A 19591-nucleotide genomic window follows, 5' to 3' on the forward strand; every position below is an offset into this window, starting at 1 on the left:
AGCATGAGGTTTCTTTTTGGGTGGTGAAAATACTCTGCAATTAGACAGTGATGATAGTTGCACAACCCTGTAAGTACACGAAAAGCCACTAAGTTGTATACTTTAAAGAGTGAATTTTATAAGACCTGAAACAATAAATTACATAGAGGTAAGCATAGGTAAGAAATTTATGGACTTGGTCTTAGAGAGGATTTTATAAATTTGACCCCAAAAGCAAAGGAAGTAAAGGCCAAAATAAATGAATGGGACTGTATCAAACTAAAAAGCTTTTGCACAGCAAAAGAAACTGCCAACAAAACAGAAAGGCAACCAACCGAACGGGAGATGATGTTTGCAAACAACAGCTCCAATGAGGATTTAGTATCCAAAATATATAAAGAACTCATACAACTCAACACCAAACAAATAATCCAATTAAAAAATGGACAGAGGACCTAAACAGACACTTCTCCCAAGAAGACATACAGATGGCCAACAGGTATATGAAAAAATGCTCAAACCTATTCACTAGCCCATTGAGGAAATGCAGATCAAAACTACGAAGAGATATCACCTCACGCCAGTTAGAATGGCTGTTATCAACAAGATAAGTAATAACAAGTGATGGAGAGGTTGGGGAGCAAAAGGAGCCCTCATTCACTGCTGGTGGGAACATAAACTGTTATAGCCACTATGGAAAACAGTATGAGGTTCCTCAAAAAAATGAAAATAGAGTTACCATATGACCCAGCAACTCTTCTTCTGGGTATCTACCCGAAAAATTTGAAAACATTTATTTGCAAACATATGTGCACCCCTATGTTCATTGCAGCATCATTCACTGTGGCCAAGACATGGAAGCAACTGAAGTGACCCTTGATAGATGATTGGATAAAGAAGACGTGGTGCATATATACAATGGAATATACTGCTCAGACATAAGAAAAAATGAAATACTGCCACTTGTGACAACATTGATGGATCTTGATACCATGCTAAGAGACACAAGTCAGGCAGAAAACGTAAAAAAAATCTAATTTCATTCATAGGCAGGATATAAAATTGAAAGCAACAAATGAACAAACATAAAAAATAGAAACTCATAGAAACAAACAACAAAGGACTGTATCCAGAATATATGTAAAGAACTCTTACTACTCAATAATGAAACAGACACAAAAAAACAACCCTCAGTTAGAAATGGTCAGAAAATTTGAATAGACACATCATAAAAAAATTGACCAATAAGCACATGGAAAATTGCTCAACATCGTTAGTCATCAGGAAAATGCAAATTAAAAATATAGTGAGATACAGTTAGATAGGACAAGGTTCTCAAGGTCTGGGTGGTCCTTACTGAATGTTATTCTTGCTAAATGTTAAAATGTAGCACAGTATTTTTCAGGCATAGATGTAAACAGGATGAGCTTGACAGGGACTCAACTGGATAAATGTAGTCAACTGCCAAGAAGAAATCAGTGTGTAATTAAACAAATACTGTATATAAGCAATAGCTAAGCCTCCTTGCCAGGAGACAGAGCTTTGGATGTGAATCTGTTTTCTTTACTTGCTGCAAGTAAATCTACAACCCCATCTCAACAACCACATCTCGTTCTTGAATGGAGCATCCCAAGCAGCAAACCCCTTGAGTTTGGTAACAATACCACTACACGCCCACTAGATTGGACATGATGCTAAGTGCTTTTGGAGACGCTGGAGTTCTCGTGCACTGCTGATGGGAGAGCAAAAATGGACAACCACTTTGGAAAGCAGTTCGACAGTTTTTTATAAGCATACATTAGCCATGTGACCCAGCCATTCCACCTCTAGGTATATACCTAAGGAAAAATGAAAACATGTTCACAAAAGGACATGTACAGAATAGTCATGGCTGCTTTGTTCAGAATAGCTCCAAACTGGAAACACCCTAATTGTTCATGTATAAGTAACTGGATAACCAAATTACGTTACTTCCATAAAATGGTATCCTATCAACAATTTTTAAAAAACTGCTGATCCTTGCAATAATACGGATGAATCAAAAAACTTTGTTATGCATAAGGAGCCAGCCAGAAAAGAACATATAATGTACTATGTGATTCCATTTTGTGACAGAAAAGACAGATCTAATTTAGAGTGATAGAAAACAGATCAGTGGTTGGGGGGTGGGGCAAGGTGGGGAATGGAGATCAACCTGGAAATGGAACAACACCACTTTGGGTTGTTGGAAGTGTTCTATCTTGATTGTGGTGGTGGTTATATGGTATATACATTTGTCAAAATTCATCGACCTAAAAATCTTAAAATGGGCAAGTCTAATTGTATATAAATTATACCTCTTGCCCGGCCAGAGTAGCTCAGTGGTTGAGCATTGACCTAGGATCTAGGAGATTGAGGTTCGATTCCCAGTCAGGGCACATGCCCTGGTTTCGGGCTCGATCCCCAGCAGGGGGCGTGTAGGAGGGAACCAATCAATGACTCTCATCATTGATGTTTCTCTCTCTCTCTCCCTCTCCCTTCCTCTCTCTGAAATCAATAAAAATATATTTTTTAAAAATTATCCTTCTATAATGTTGACTCTTAAAAAACAAGGGGGGGAAAAATGGAGGCATTAGCCCAAAAATCTCTAATGCTGTATAGTGACTTCTTATAAATTAAATAAAACCCTTTTAAATAGAGGTGATGGAATTATCTGTGTATCAAAATGTTTTTCAAGTATACATACTTCAGGAAGCTGGATTAATGTAAATTTGGGGCTCCCAAGAGGCAGGGAGGGCGTTTCTTTTAGCACCTGAGTTAATCTTCAAAATTAGGTTCAGTTTCTCCTTCCATCCTTTGAATTACTTCCCTGCATTTTTATTGAGTGGTGCGATTAGGGAAGAGAAGCCAGGTTCCAAAAGGGCCCCCATTGCCTTAGATGTAGCTTTTTACAGTATTTGCTCAAAACCAGAAAATTCCAGAAAGCACCAGACTTTGTGCTCTTGTTCATGTGTATCCACAGTCTGGGTACTTTGGGGAGAGTCCGTCTTACGCAGTGGGGCAAGAAGCCATACTTGGCATTGCCAACCCTTTTCCTGTGTCTTAAAATGTCAGAATTTAAAGGGAAGTTGGAAATCCACACATTCAACACTTGTACTTTATAAATAAGGAAACCATGGCCCAGAGCAGAAAAGTGTTCTTCCCTCTCCTTCCTGGGTTCACATGTCCAGCTACCTGACTAGTGACAGAGCAGATGTCCCCAGACCTTTGTGATCCACTTGTTTCTCCAGTGCAGCTTGCTAAATTGTGACCACATTTTATCAACTGTCATCAATAGAGGAGTGCAGTGTTTCTCAAAATGGGGTTCTTGGATGTTCCGTAGTAGAGTCATTGGGGTTTGTATCCCTGGACCCCACTCCAGACCTACCAAGTCTGAATCTCTGCTGAGGTTCCCTGCGACCTGAGAGTAGCTGCATCCAAACAGGTGTCTCGGTGATTCTGATGCACACTAAAGTTTTAAGTACCTCTGTTGAAGCAAAGAAAGTCACACAATCAGATGTATGTTTAAGAAAGTCTGAAATCAGGTCTTTAGGGAAGCCAAAGCCCATGAGTCTTCTCTTCTCCCATTACTTGGGGCTGGGCAGCTGATGAGAGAAACCCCCCCTGTCCTAGAGCAGCGATTTTCAACTGCTGTGCCGAGAAAATTTTTAAAACATGCAATACCTGACTAGTCAGGGGCACTGACCTCTTTTTCCTTAGATTATCAAATAAAAAAATGACAACGGCCAACCCAACAATAGCCCTCCAGTGTTAATGAGTCAAAATTATACCTATTTTTTTGTCACCTAGGCAAAAAGTATATTTATTGGTGTGCCGCAGAGTTCTACCAGTTAGTTTGTGTTTGAGATGAAAAGGTTGAACATCACTGTACTAGAGGAAAGGAAATGGTTTCACTGTATCCATGGGCATTATTTGGGTGCCCTTCCCCCAACTTTGCCCTGGTTTTCTCTGGTAACCTTTGTTTAACTCACCCGTTTTAAATACAACTGAGCTAAGAGCATTCAAGAACATGAAAGGGAGGTCCCTCAATGGAATGACCTTTGTTTCATGCAGAGGGTTGGCAACAGCTCATTGTGTGTGTTTTTGTCAATGGGAGAGGTAATTCCATTAATTGATTCCCTGAGTCCTCCGCAGAAAGATTGACCTGGTCTTTGGGGAATCAGTCTTGTAGAATTCAGTCAGTATAATCAGAGGGTCCCCAGATGTGACTCTCTCCTTCTCACACATGTCGAATTCATTTTACCCCTTTGTTTTTGACGCTGGCAAGGCAAAGAATGGGTAGAGTGCACAGTGATAGGCTTGTCAGAGAGGTGTGGCTGTGGCTCCCTTCCCCACCGTAAGTCATAACACAGCCCACCTGCTTGCTCGAGCAGGCAATCTTGGGAGCCTTTCTTCTCCCATATGCACCCCCATCCAGTCCATCACTAGGGTCAGTCATTACAGTCTCTGAAATAAATATGTCCTGCGCCACCTCCTGGTCCTAATCACCATTATTTCCTGAGCAGTTGTCTATCCGGGCTCCCTACTTATGCTCTACATTTGCCACAAGCCAGAATGATTTTTAACAATGACCTGTTAATATGAAAAAAAAGTAAAAACATTCAGTGGTCTCATGTTCTACTTACTTAAAAATACAGAAGTAATAGATTAAAGTGTATTCTATTTCTCTGTCTACCCATTCCCCTCCACAAGGAGCCATCCACGATAGTTTGGAATGCTTTTCTAAGCATTTTTAAAACGTATGTTTGAGTGTATACACATGCACACATGTGTATACATGTGTATACATATATGTGGTGGTGTGCATATATAGTTGACCCTTGAATAACTGGAGTTAGGGGCACTGATTCCTCCACCCCCACTTTGCATAGTGGAACATCTGCATATAACTTTTGACTCCCCCAAAATTTCAGTCCTCTTAGTATCTGCGGGGGATTCCAGGACCCCCATGGATACCAAAATCGAAGGATGCTCATATCCCTTTATTGTTTGAACACACTAAGCTTCAGTGACAGACATGCGTGAGAAGAGCAGTCAAAATTGGAGGGACCCCCACACACACTCACCAGCTGAGGCAGAACAAAGCCACACTGTGCCTTCTTGTTTCAGCTCTCACGCTGTAAACCAGTGTCCTTTATCCATCTATTTAATGTCACGCTTTCCACATTTTTGTGTTTTTTATGGTGATTTGGCTGTTTAAAATGACCCCCAAACATAGTGCTGAAGTTCTTTCTGGTGTTCTAAGCATAAGAAGATTGTGTTGTGCCTCCTGGAGAAAATACACGTGTTAGAGAAGCTTCCTGCAGACTTAAGTTACAGTGCTGCTGGCCCCAAGTTCACTGCTAATGAATCGACAATATAAAGTAAGGTGTCTTTACACAGAAACAAGCATATAAAACAAGATAATGCGTTGATTGTTTGACAAAAACTGTTGTGGCCAGAGGCTTGCAGGAACCTAGCCCTGTATTTCTCCTAGGAAAAGCAACTCAGTGCTCATTCACTCAGTGTTGATGGTGACATTATAACCCTAACGTTTGTAAACAATGAGAGTCAACTGTATTCATATTATTCTCTTTTCCCAAGAAGTTTCCCTTCCAGCATTTTTTTTCTTCAACTGGCAAAGCTCCTCTCATCCTTCAGAGCCCAACCCAAGCGTTGCCTGCGCTACACACTCTCCCTGACTCCTCCCAAGCAGGTGGTCCCTGTTCATGCCACTGTGGGGGCAGTGACCTCAGTGTACCGAGTTACCTGTGTGTACTGTACCTAACTGCCCTTTCCATAGGTCATGAGGTCCTAAAGGACCTGGCACTGATAGGTTTGATAAATGTTGATTGAATGGTTTAGAAGGAGGAAGCGAGGGAGTAAATACTAATGGAAAATAAAGTGAAAGTGAAGGAAACAGAATGTGGATTGAATAAATGGATGTGACAGGAACACATGGAAAGGACCCTTTAGTTACTCTTGTGGTAACAGCCTGGTTCCAAGTCTCAGTATAGGACTTGAGTCACCTAAGCCAACAAGGGGAAAACCTGGCTTCAGGATCAACTTGTTTTAGGGCCCACATTTTATCAGGATCTTTTTAACTCTGCTCTCTCTGGGTTGGCTGCTCTCAGACTCCACATGGTGGTCCCTGCAAGTTGAGGCTCATATCACCACAGCCTCCTGCCCAGTGAGAGAAAGGGCCCACCTTGAGTAACAAACAAAAGTCCTAGAGTGACTCAATCTCAGTGACTGAGCTGGCTTGAATCACCTGCCCATTGCTGAACCAGCCACTGGATGAAGTGCATTAATTGGCTTAATCTAGGCTCTTGTGATCTACTCCCCAAAGCCTAGAGTTTAGTCAGTGTCATGTAAAAGACATGAGTTTGTCCAGGTGATCTTTTGTGTTTGTGGTGTCTGTGTAGCATCTCACCCAGGACGGAGATGGTTAAGAATCCTGGAAGTGTTACGTCCGACTGAGAGGTTTTGTTTGTTTTTACCAAAAGAGGAGCAAGTAGATATTCTTTCCTTTTGTTCCTTTGGTATACTTTTAATTGGCTTGTATAATACATAACATGTGTCAAGCGCTGTGCTAAATTCTGGAGCTAAAGAAGCCCCTGACCTCAGAGTGTAGCAGCGTGGTGGTTAAATAAAGTCCATTCTGTGCCGTAGGAACAAATAAGGTTCACTAGAGTCAGAGAGAAACTTTATTACTCAGATGCATGAGTCAGGGGCATATAAGTACGATGCCCTCTCTTAGGGGATTTGGATTTGAGAAGTGGAAGTAATTTGGACTATGAACTAAGGCCTAGATTTTAATCCCTCCCTTGCCATCACCAACTAATGGTGAACTTGACCTTTTATAAACTCTGTGTCCGGTGTTTCTCAAATTGTAGTCAGTCGTTAATCTGGATTAGCTTCTCTAAAGTTCTTTCTGGACCCTAAACTTGACCTATGGGACCAGAAGATCTGGGGCTATGATCTCTGCAAACTGTTTAACCTCGATGAACCCCATTTCCCTCATCTGTAAAAAGGGGATCATATTTGCCTTGCAGCATTGGTTTGAGGATTAAACGTGTTAATGCATAGAAAGCACGTGGCACATAGTAGGGGCTCAGCCAAGTGCCATTCTCTTCCCTCCCTCAGAGTATAAAATCACTGTGGTCCAGAGTAGCTGAAGGATTCCTAGAGGAAGGGTAGCAAGAAGCCCTTCCTTACTCAGGAAGTGTCCCTCCAGAAATGTGTGACTGTTCATGACCACTGAACGCTTACTCTTTGCTCTTAACTGTTATGAGACAGAAGACTGGCCTAGAGTATTTCATGCTGCAGTGTATTGGGGTATAGTTGCGTACATCTTACACTCACGAGTTAGGTCAAATTCTGTGTCTTTGTGATTGGTTGAGCTGGAACTCGAACCTCATCACCACCTGAGAGTTCCATTAAGAGAAAAGTGAGTGTGAGTGAGTGTGTGTGTGTTTTATTGGTGAATTCTTTTTGTATAAAGCAAGGAGCTTTTGAAAATGCAAGTATTAAGTTTTTAATATCTCTGACTAAGCAGTTCAGTGTATTGGTATCATCTAGGGAGCTCAGTTAGATTCTGATTAACTAACTATAACCCTCACTTGACAGAATTCTCCTCATTTGTCGGCAGTTTTTAGCTTTGCCCTCCTCTGAAAGAGGGAAGTTAAAAGGACACGCCCATTTCTAGGAGTTGCGCAAAACCCTCTTCCAAGAAATGTCTTGACCCTTCTACAACTTTAGCCACAAGGCATGTGAGATTTGGTATCTGGAAAGATGATTTGAGGCTCTGAGAAGCCCTTAGTCATCAAAGTTCTGTTATCTTTGGTCTAATACCTAAGGCAGGGCGGAAGATTCTGGAGTTTTTAGAAATATTTTCAACTGTCAAGGCCGAAACTAAAAGAGGTTCTAGTTCATACTTGGTTGTTCAGTAAAGCACATCCCTGTGTTCCAGTAATCTTCAAAGTCAGATTAAATGAGCTATTACTATATCCAAGTTTCTTGGTTAAAAATACACAAGGCTGTCAAGGTTGGAAGAGACCTTAGTCCCTTGCCTGTCTAATCCACTGCTTGAGCCCCCTTTTCTGTCTCCCTCCCCACCCCTCGCCCAGGCCAGGGGTCAGCAGGCAAATCTTAGCCGTCACCTCTTCTTCTAACTAATTTTATTGGAACACAGCCACTCTCATTTGCTTGCAAATTGTGTCTGTGGCTTTTTCCATGCCACCATAGATTTGGGTAGTTGTGACAGACTGTATGACCTACAAAGCCTAAAATATTTACTCTTTAACCTTTGCAGAGAAAGTTTGCTGACTCCTGGCCTAGCCTATCTCAGTGTCTCCAATGATGAGTGGTTCTTCAGTTTCCAAGGCACCAGCTTTAGATCACTCTCTTGGAAAATTTTTCTTATACTGAGCCAAAGCTGCTTGCCTGTAGCATGCCCTTGCTGGCACTAGTTCAACTTGAGTATTTGGAACCACTGGAGAAATCAAATTGCTCTTCCTTGTGTCGGCCCCTTATATCTCAGAACACTGAACTTCCAGGCAGAAGCTCACTGGACCCCAGTCCCATAGGATCCCGAGTGCCTTCATCACCACCAGGACTGAGCACAACACTCGTGTGATCACTACTGCAGTGTAAAGTTAAATTGGGGCACATGAATTTTCTAGGTGCCAAGAGCCATAGGAAGAAGTCATGACCTCGTTCTACATGCTTGGTCACCTTCTAATCTAATCCGAATAACAGGCAGGTTCACGTAGGACATGCACTCCCTGCTCAGCAGCTAGGAATGATGCAACGTCCGGCCCCATGTACCCACGGTGCGTGTCTGTGGTCTGGGTGCTTGTGAAATGGTTTGTTTTTGACTGGATTTGGGTACAAAAGGAAGATAGTCACTTCTGTTTCATCAGAGAAGGTGGTAGTGTTCTCTCAGCTTTAAGAGTAGGGCCGCTATGCCCCGTACTTACTTCTTCAAGCCCCGTTGTTGAGTAAAGGGACTTACGCTGTCTGTGCCCCTCTGTCTCCGCGCCATCTCCTCTCGCTGTTGCAGACTATTGCGACAGCCTCTTAAACAGTTTTCCTGCCTCTTTATTTTTCCTTTCTCTGGTTGGCCTTCCTCACTCTGCCAGTTAAGAGCACAGCAATCGATATCATTTCTCTGCTGATCTGAACTCTTCAGTGGCTCCCCAATAAAGGAAAGACCAAACTTCTTAGGGTGGCATCCAAGGCTTTCCAGGACCACAAACTCTTCTTTCCCTCCTTTTCCACATTCAGAAGAGACTATTACACATTCTCTGAGCCCATTTTTTAAAAATTCATTTTTATTGGGGGGACATTAGTTAATAAAATTATGTAGGTTTTAAGGGTACAATCCCAGAATACATCATCTATGTATTGCATTGTGTGCTCACCACCCAAAGTCAAGTCTCCTTCTGTGGCCATATATTTGAACCCCTCACCCTCTTCTCCCTCTCTCCCCCCCCCCCCCCTTTCTCCCTGGTAACCACCATACTTTTGTCTATCTCTATGAGCTTTTTGAACAGTCTTATATTTTTCCATGCCCAGGCCTTGGTCATACTGTGTGCTCTATACAAAAGGTCCTTTTCTGCTTTCTTCCCAAAACCATATCTCAAACCCTACCTTCTTCACTATTCAAATCCATTCATATTTCTCTTTCTCCCCCCCCCCCCACGAGTTTGATTCCCTTTGTCAGTGGTCTAATAGCATCTTGTGTCTCTTGTGACGGTGCTTCCGAAAAGCTGCCTTTTCTTTCAGGGATGCGTGCAACATCACAAATGTTTTAAGTTACTCGAAAGGAGTGTTTGGGTCTTGCCTCTTTATCCCTCAAAGCATTCAGCAGAGTCTGTGCTTGCTCTACTGAATACTATAGAGGGAGCTCATCGATTCGGCGTGGGCAGTGAACTAGCAGGAAGAGCCGAATGGGAGTAGATTATTTTGAATCTGAGAGCCTGGAAGAATAGTGATGCCTTTAACCAAAAGAGGCAGAACTCAGAGACATGCTGACCTGTGGTTTAGGGCACAAGAAAGGACAGACTAAAGCCTCTGTAGGGATGATACAGTAGAAAGAACACTGGATTGGAAATCTGGGGATCTCTTATAACAGAAACTCTTCTGCCAGTTGCATGATCCCAGAATGTCCTTGGGCAGCTTTAGATTCAGTAGCTGTATACTTGGCACCTGTCATGCAGAGTTTGGGCCTGGGTGCTTTCACATGTATTAGTTTTACTTAATTCTCAAAGCAATATTATTAGTTTTCTATTTTTCCCCTTTTATATATTTAGTTATTGAGGCTAAGAGAGGTTAAGAAATTTGTCCAGGTTTATAGAAATATAATTCAGTCTTTTCACTCTGACCTCAAGCTTCTCTCATCACACTCTACATCATCTACCTGGTTCTGCTCTCCTTCTTTCTCTGCATTTGTTCCCCCTGGTTTGAGTTTTTGTTGATCTGAATTAATAGTTTCTTCTGCCTGGCTGGGTTATACCAGGAATTAGGCAAAAACCGGTATCCTTTTTCCATCTTCATATTGTCCATTTGACATTTTAAAATGCCTCAATATAGTTTATTATTGAAACTAGAAAAAATAGTTTCAAGATGAGATATTTAAGCATGATTATACTTGTTTTTTAATGAGATTTGGCTAAGTTACTTAGTTCAATAAATAAGAGTACTTATAACACAGAAGGAAGGCTGTGTGTAAGGTTCTAGGGAAGAAGTGCTGTATTCTGAGAGAGCACTGGCCGGTGGAACACGGGGTGAAAGATGATAAAAAATGATGACATTCTTACCAGAAAGGGGACCCAGCTCTTGGCAGGTCTGCCTAGGGCTGACCAGTAGTGTGTGGGTTCATGACTTTGTGTAGGAAAAATTTCACAACATGAGTCCAGGTGACTATGACGGAATGTTTATTAAAGCTGGGGACAGTAAAACAAGAAAGGGCTTAGCACAGAAGAAGCAACAGGAGAGCCTAGGCTTGCTGCCCTATTTGTCTGGGAAGTCAGGGAAAAGGGGTCTTTGGGCACAGGTTCAGGGGTTAGCCTGGGATGAGCTACCCCTGCCCATTTCTCCCCTGGTTGCAAGTCTCATGGAGACCTTTAGAGTTTAGGAGATGCATGCCTGTGGGGAAGAAGAGGGGAAAGGGAATGGCAAGGGCTGCTCCCCAGAAGGGAAAGCAAGCGCTAGGTCCTTTGTCTTGAGGCTTTTATCTCTCTCTTGCAGGTGGGAATCTTAGGGGAGATCTCAGGGGAGGGTTTCAGCAGAATATTCATCAGTTTCCTAGGTGTGCTCCTCCAGGGCCATGGTCCCATTAGTCGTTGTCAGGGCAGGGGGTCTTCAGTCACTGCAGCTGGTCCTGGTGTCACCCACCTGGTTTTGCTGCTTTTCTGGGTCCAGAGCTGAAATACAACTGAGGCCTCGATGTTATCTCTAGGGAGGTGTCCTTCTGTATCTGCTGTAAATTGCTCTGCCAGTTCAGCTATCTGTCTCAGTTTCCCTATTCCACTTGTCCTGGCTTACTGGCCTGTCTCCATATGACAGGATAGCATTCAACTATAAGCAAAACTTTAGAGAATTTAGAAAGGAAGGAAGATTGGGAGACTTTTCAGACAGAGAGAAATTGAGTGTGTGGAGGTGGAAAAGCACCAGACAGGTTTAAGAAATAGTGAAAATTCTACTTGGTTTGAATATATACAGTATATGTGAGTAGAGATGAGATGGAAAGGTAGGCTTGAACTAGATTGTGAAAGCCTTAAATCTGAGCCGTAGAGCGCAAGAGGCCATCAGCAGATGGAATGGATAACATGGATTAACATTGGAGACATCATGCTAAATGAAATAAGCCAGTTACAAAAGAACAAATATTGTATTATTTCACATGTATGAGCAGTCAAGTTTGTAGAGACAGAAAGCAGAATGGTGGACTCCAGGGCCTGGCCAGGGGCGGGGAGGGGAAGTTAGTGTTTAATGGATACAGAATTTCCATTGGGGAGAGTAAAAAACTCTGGAGAAAGATGGTGTTGATGGCTGTACCACAGTGTGAGTGCACTTTATAACACAGAACTACATACTTCAAAAGGTAAATTTTATGTTACGTTTGTTTTACCACACTGAAAATAATTTTCGATTTAAAAAACACTAAGCCATAGAATTTGGATTTTGCTCTGCAGATGACGGGAGCCATTAAGTTTTTGATTAGTTGAGGGGAGTAACACGGTCAGAGCTTTCTCTGCTCTGATTAAACTGGAAGCATTTGTAAGTATTCAATTAGGATCACTGGTTTGGAAGCTTTCACTGTAGTCCAGACTATAAGTAACAGCACTGGAAATGGAGAGTGTAGAAAGGCAGGCGTGACGTAGACTATTATGACTAGTGCTGTGATGAACATACATGTGCATGTATTTTGGTGAATATATGTACACAGTTATCTGGGGTATGTACCCAGGAGTAGAATTGCAGGGGGGCTGGCGTGGACATTCAGCTTTAGTAGATACAGCCTTAGTTTTTCAAAGTGATTATACCAACTTACACACCTATTAACAGAGTATAAGCCTTTCAGCCTCTCCATATCCTTCCCAGGACTTATTATTGTCAGTCTTTTTCATTATAACCATTTTTGTGGTTGTGTGGTGGTGTTCATTTGTACTTCCCTAATGACTAATGGAAATGAGATCTTTTTTTATATGCTTATTGCCATTTGTGTGTCTTCTTTTGTGTCGTTTCTAATCTTTTGCTCATTTCTCTGATGAGCGGTCTACCTTTTTCTTGCTAATTTGTAGGAGTTTTTTAATATATTCTGACTGTGAGTCCTTCATTGGTTATGTGCAGTGTAAGTATCTCTTCTCACTGTTGTGCGTGGCTTTTCCTCCTCTCGGTGGTGCCTTTTGATAATCAGAGATTGCGTTTAATGTAGTGCAGGTGATTACTTGCACCTTTTGTGCATTCCAGAAATCTTTGCCTACCCCAAAGTCATGAAGATATTCTTCCTTATTTTCCTCTAAGTACTTTATTGTTTTATCTTTCACATTTGGGTTTATAATGATTTGAAATTAATTTTCACATCTTGCATGAAATAAGGATCGAGAATCTTTTCCCATGGTGATCGAATTGATGTAATGCCACGTATTGAAAAGACAGTTGTTTTTTTCCACGGCACTACAGTATCACCGTTTTCATAAATCTAATGACAGTGTGTGTATGGCTCTGTTTCTGGATTCTTCTGTTCCATTGGCCTATTAGTCTATCCTTTAGGATCTGCTTTTAGTCTTCTAAATAGACAAGGCTTTCCTTCTATTTATGTCTTCCTTCTATCTATATTTTCCTTCTACTCATCTAGCCCTAGAAGTGGGAAGTAGAATGTCTTAGTTATTTATTGCAGCATAACAAGTCACCCCAAAATGTACTGGCTAAAAGCCACAATAAATATTATTTCACCTGGTTTCTATGAGTCAGCAATTCAGGAGCAGTTTAGGCTGGTGGACTTGACTCAGGGTCTCTCACAAAATTGCAGTCAAATAGTTGTCTACAGCCGCGGTCATCTGAAGGCTGGACTGAGGCTGAGGGACCTGCTCCAAGAATGGTTTATTTACATGCCTGACCGGAGGCCTTGGTTCCTCCCACATACATGCCTCCTCAGTGCTGCTTGAGCATCCTTACAACATGGCAGCTGATCCAAAAGCTGTACGGTCGTTCGTGACTTAGCCTTGGAAGTCACACACTGTCATTCATGCAGTATTCTGTGGGTCACCTTTGTTCAGAATGGAGGGGACTGCATAAGGCTCTGCTGTATTAGGAAGCGAGGCTCATTGGGAGCTTACTCATCATGGAGACCGGCTACTATACAGAAAAACAGAAGAAGCTACTGGCACCTTATTTATATTTTTATTTTTCCTCTGGGAAATTTTATTCCCCAAGACAGAGAATCATGCCTGCCTTGACAGCCAAGATTTCCTAGAGCTGATATGTGGTTCGTTAGGTTCAGAATTACTGGTGACTATTAGTTCACTTCATTTTGTACGCTCCTGCTCAGGAGCCTGAGCTCTAAAGTTTATTCATATTTTCACAGTGTGATTCCTTAAGAACCTTCCTCCATCCCTGAGTGGGGAAAATGAAGGGCAACTGTATCTGGTTATAGTCATTAATCAACTATTAACAACCTTCTTCTCTGTGATATTTATATCTCTTCTCAGAAAAATATTTATTTCCTCCTTATGATTTTCTTTAAATACATTTCCTACCTGTGACCATTCTAATTCTCAAGTGGGTCAGGTTTTTTGAGTTTAACTTTTTATTTTGAGATAATTTGAGATTCACGCGTAGTTGTAAACATAATACAGAGATCGGTGTACCCTCTACCAGTTTCCCCACCATGGTAACATCTTCCAAAACTATACTGCAAGGATGCTGATACTGATACAGTCAAGATCCAGAGCATTTCCATTACTACAAGGATCTCTCATTCTGCCCTTTTATAGCCGCACCCACTTCTGTCCCACTCCAACCCCCTCCTTAACCCCCGACAACCACTAATCTGCTGTCCATTCCTAAATCTTGTCATTTCAAGAATGTTATATAAGTGGAATCCTGTAACCTTTTGGGATTGGCTTTGCTCACTCAGCATAATTCTCTGGAGATTCAGGATTTCGCATGTGTCAATACTGTTTTGTTTTTTTTATTGCTGAGTAGTATTCTGTAGCATAGGTGTACTATAGTTTATTGTAGGACATATAGATTGTTTTATTTGGAGGCTATTGTAAAAAAAATTACGTAAACTTTCATGTACACATTTTTAAGTGAATATAAATCTTCATTTCTCTGGAGTAAATGTCCAGGACTGCAACTGCTGGGTCATATAGTAGCTGCATGTTTAGTTTTTTAAGAAACTGTTTTCCAGAGTGGCAATATCATTTTAGATGCTCACCAGTGACATTTGACTGACCCATTTTCTCTGCTTCAGTACTAGCATTTTGTGTTGTTAAAATTTTTTTATTATAGCCATTTTGATAGGCCTGTGAGAATATCTTACTTTGGTTTTTATTTGTTTCCCAAGCAGCTAATGATGTTGAGCATCTTTTTGTATGCTTACTTGCCATCTGTGTATCCTCTTGACTGAAACGTCTCTTCATATTTTTTTGCCCATGTCCTGATTGGATTGTTTCCCTTTTTAAACTATTGAGAGTTGAGAACTCTTTATATGCTCTAAATACCGTCCTTTGTTGAATATATGTTGTTTGCAAATATTTTCTCCCACTCTGTAGCTTGACTTCTTAACAAAGTCTTTTGCAAAGCAAAAGTTTTAAATTTCAATAAAGTCTGATTTATAAGCTCTTCCTTTTATGGATTATGTTTTTGGTGTTAAGTCTGAGAACTCTACCTAGCCCTAGATACCAAGGATTTCCTCTGATTTTTTTTTTTTCCCCTAAATGTTGTATCGTTCTGCATTTAAGTTCATGATTCATTTTGAGTTAGTTTTTGTATAATGTGTGAGACTTAGGTTGAGGTTCTTTTTATTTCCCCTCTGGATTCCCTGTTGCTTCGGCATCATCCGTTGAAAGGCCATCTTTCCTCCACTGAGCTGCCTTTTCACCGTTGTCAGAAATCAGTTGGGCATATTTGTGTGGGTTTTCTGTCCTATTCCATTGTTCTGTGTGTGTGTGTCCCTGTGCCAGTTATCCTGATTAATGTAGCTGAGGGGATCAGAGAAGTTGTCAATGGAGCTAGACTCTTTGAAGGTGCTTTGTTCTGAATTGTTTGGCTTCAAAAAAAAACTGCATGGACTTTTGAAGAGGTGTTGTGGCAGAAAAGGGATGGGGATTTGGGACTGGACCAGACAGCCTTGCCTGCTCTGTCATAAGTGTATCAGCATTTTGTAGGCAGCCATTTATCAGCCTGCACCACTTCCTTGGAAGCCAAACCTGACAAGCTCCGATGTTATCTGTAGCAAACACCTTTTTCTTGTTTGTGAGGGTGTCTCTATGTGTGCGGTTATGCTTACACCTGCACTCCAGAGATTTGAAGACAGCTCTTTCTGCAGAGACTAGCACCGAAGGGCATACATCAACTGAACACAAGCTAAACTGTTAACAATATATCTTTTAAAAGTGCACCTTACCCACACATTTACATGTATATGCATGAGCCTGCGGCATGCACACACACAACACACACGGAGCTCTGTAAGCGGTGGCCTGAGCAAGACTTTAGGTGACTATAAATAAATAGTACTTATGTTTATTTTCCTTAGCTTTATCCTGTCTGGCTAGACCCTAATCTTCATTTCTGCCTAAGGCTTATTAAACATCAGTTCTATCCCCATGACTAACTAGATGTAGTAAGGAATTCGTGTAAGAAAATGATTCATTAATTAGTTCACTACATATTCCTCAAGAACCAGTTATGTGCCAGGTACTATTCTAAACACTGACAATGTGTCATGGGATAAAAAAGAACCAACCCTTGCCCTCGTGGAGTTTACATTCTGGGAGCTGGGTACATACAAGCAACAGAAATGTGCTATTTTTAGGTGGTGTAAGTGCTAGGAGACCAGTATAGCAGAGTAAAGGGAGAAAGAGTATGAGGGTTGGGGGGTTGGGAATGGCCTCTTCGATAACCTGACATTTGACTAGAGACTTGGAAGGAAAGAATAAGCAATGGGAATATCTGAGGGAGGATTATTACAGGCAGATGGAGCAAGTAGAGCAAAGGCCCTGAGGCTGGAGTGTGTGGCTAGAGCTGAGTGGGCGGAAAATGGCAGGAGGTGAGGTGACAGAGGTGGGGAGAGGGACCACCTTGGCCACGATGAGGTGGTTCTTCCTCTGAGTGGGCAGGAAAGCCACTGGAGGTTCTGTGCACAGAAATGAGATGTTCTGATTCACATCTGATTCACATGAGCTTCCCAGTTGAGAACAGATCACAGGATGAAAGGGTGGGAGCAGGAAGACTACAAAACAGTGGACTAGATCCAGTGAATAACAGTGGAGATGCGGAGAGGTAGCCAGAGCGTAGGTAGATTTTGAACCGTCTGAGCCAACAGGATTTGCTGTTGGACTCGATGTGGAACGTGCAAGAAACATCCGGTGAGGATACCAAGGTTTTTGGTCTGAGCAACGAGAAGGCTGGAGTTGCTCTTAACTGAGATGGGAAAGATTGCAGGGGGAACAAGACGGGAGGCTATCAAGAGTTCGGTTTTGAGCACATTAAGTGTGAGTGAGATGCCTAATAGTGAAGATTCATCTATAAGTCTCAAGTTCAATAGATGGGTCTGGGCTGGAGATAGAACCTTGGGAATTGCAGCAGTTAGATGGCATTTAAAGCTGTGAGACTGAATAAAATAACCTAAGGAGTGGGTGTAAGGAAGAGAAGAGCCTGAGAACTGAGCCTTGAGCATTCCAGTGTTTAAAGTTCAGGGGGGTGAGAAGGAACCAGCACTGGGGATGGAGACAGGCCAGGGAGATAGGAGGGAAATTGAGAGTGAACACTGAAGCCAAATGAAGAAAGTGCTTCACAGGAGATGGAATAATAAACTATTACAAGATGTTGCTGAGAGATCAGGTAAGGCCCAAGAGTTGATTTAGTCTCTGGGGGACCTTCATTGAGTTACTTTAGTGGGGAGAGGGAGGCAGCCTGATTAGATTGCTTTCGAACAAACAAATAAAAAGAATGGGAGGAGAGGGAACCAAGATCAGTAATATAAAAAACTCTTTGAGGTTTTACTATAAAAAGTAGAAAAACAGAGACATAGTTGGAGGGGAATGTGGGACCAAGTCAAGCTTTTAATTTTTTTTCTAAGATGGGAGACGTTGGTGTCCTGATGGGAATGATCCCAGCAGGGAGGGAAAATGCAGTGATTCTAGGGGAGTGGGGAGTTGTTAAAGGGATGCCCCCATGGAGGTGAGAGGAGATGCACAAGTGGAAGAGATGTCCTTACGTTGGATGAACTGTCTGTGCTCCCTGGTAACAGAGCACTCTGCTACAGATGCAGGCAGGCTGGGAGACGTGGTGATGGGACACGTGTAAGTTCTCTTTTGATTGCTTATGTGTTCTCATGACGAACACGAAACGGAGGAGTGGAGGTGTTGAAGAGAAAGAAGTTCAGAGATTGTTGCCAAAAAAACAGAAGAAAGTCATGGACTAGGTAAATGTCATAGAATTTTGGGACTGCCTGAGGGCCTCCTTGAAGTTCAAGTGAGAACAGTCAACATAGTTGTATGATTTTGTCTAGCTGAGTGGGACAGGCAGAGCCTTAGACTTATGCAGAGGTTGCAGTTTCCCCGGATAAATAAGAAAAATGAAGCCCTGGCCAGTGTGGCTCAGTTGGCTGATCTTCACCCCATTCACTGAGAGAGATTCTCCGTCAGGGCACGTGCTTGTGTTGTTGGCTCGATGCCCAGTAGGGGGCATGCAGGAGGCAACCGATCAATGTTTCTCTCCCTCTCGCTTCCTCTCTCTCTAAAAATCAATAAACACATTTGAAAAAAAAAAAAAGAAGAGGAATGGAGAAAGAAGCAAAGGAATGATTACAATGAAGGATCAGAAACAAAGTCAGGTAAGGGGAGAAGTGAGGACAGAGATAGAAGGTGAGAGAGAAAAGATGGTAGGATTATTGGAGTGAAGGTCCTAAAGGGCTCTAAAGAATTATGATAAACATTATACTGTCTGAAAACACCCCGTGTCTATAATGTTGGTCCACCTGGGGCCAGTGTAATAGTATCTTACTGTGGTTTTAACATGCACTTTTCTGGTTGCTACTGATGTGGAACCACTTTTCATTGGTTTACCGGCTGGCTGTTTTCTGTCTTTTATGAGGTGCAGCTCAAGTGAGCCCATTTTTCTGTATTTTGGGTTTTTTATGTATTTGTAGGGATTCTTATATCCTGGAGACTGATACTTTGAAGCTTGCGTGTGTTGTAAAATTCTTCTCTCACTGGATGACCGATGATTTAGCACTACCTATGGTGTCTTTTATGAAGAGTTCTGAATTGTAACATAGTCCAAATTTTCAATGTTTCTCTTAATAAATAGCACTATTTTTAAAAATTACAATAATTATCAAGTCATTGGCATTTGAAGTGCTTTAGGGTGGTAAACAAAATGCTCTGGGTGGATCTGCATAAAAAACCCCTGTAAGGTAGTAGGTGCTGGTGGTGGTGATGTTGATTGTTATATAAATGAGACAAGATCCAAAGGCCTGAATGACCTAATCTAAACTCACACAGCAAGTCAGTGGTAAAGCATAGAGTCAACCCCAGGCCCTCTGTTTTACCGCTTTGTATGGTGTCTGCTCACGGATCACTCAGCCTTGTTGAAGAGATGGACTGTAGAAGACAAATAGGCAATACATAATCAAGTGTTCAATCCTGTAGTATGGAATGATATATGGAGCTTATTCATTAATACATATTGAGTGCTTAGTATGTGCAAGGCTCTGTTATAAGTACTGGGGATATAGCAGTAACAAGACAGGTGCTTCAGAGAAGTTTTAGAAGGATGTCTCTGTGATTCTTTCAGGGCATCGTGATTTGGTAAAAAAAAAAAAAAAACACAAAAACAACAATGTACTAAGAGT

At 41.8% G+C, this 19591-nt stretch overlaps 1 protein-coding gene across 1 annotated transcript in view; it reads left to right on the forward strand.

Annotated features, from left to right (window-relative positions):
• GAB2 (GRB2 associated binding protein 2) overlaps nt 1–19591 on the forward strand; it is a 143630-nt gene that overhangs the window by 79640 nt on the left and 44399 nt on the right. The gene's annotated exons all lie outside the window — the stretch shown is intronic.

This window comes from Miniopterus natalensis, chromosome 11 (assembly GCF_054644295.1).
Source record: "Miniopterus natalensis isolate mMinNat1 chromosome 11, mMinNat1.hap1, whole genome shotgun sequence".
NCBI classification, from domain to species: Eukaryota; Metazoa; Chordata; class Mammalia; order Chiroptera; family Miniopteridae; genus Miniopterus; species Miniopterus natalensis.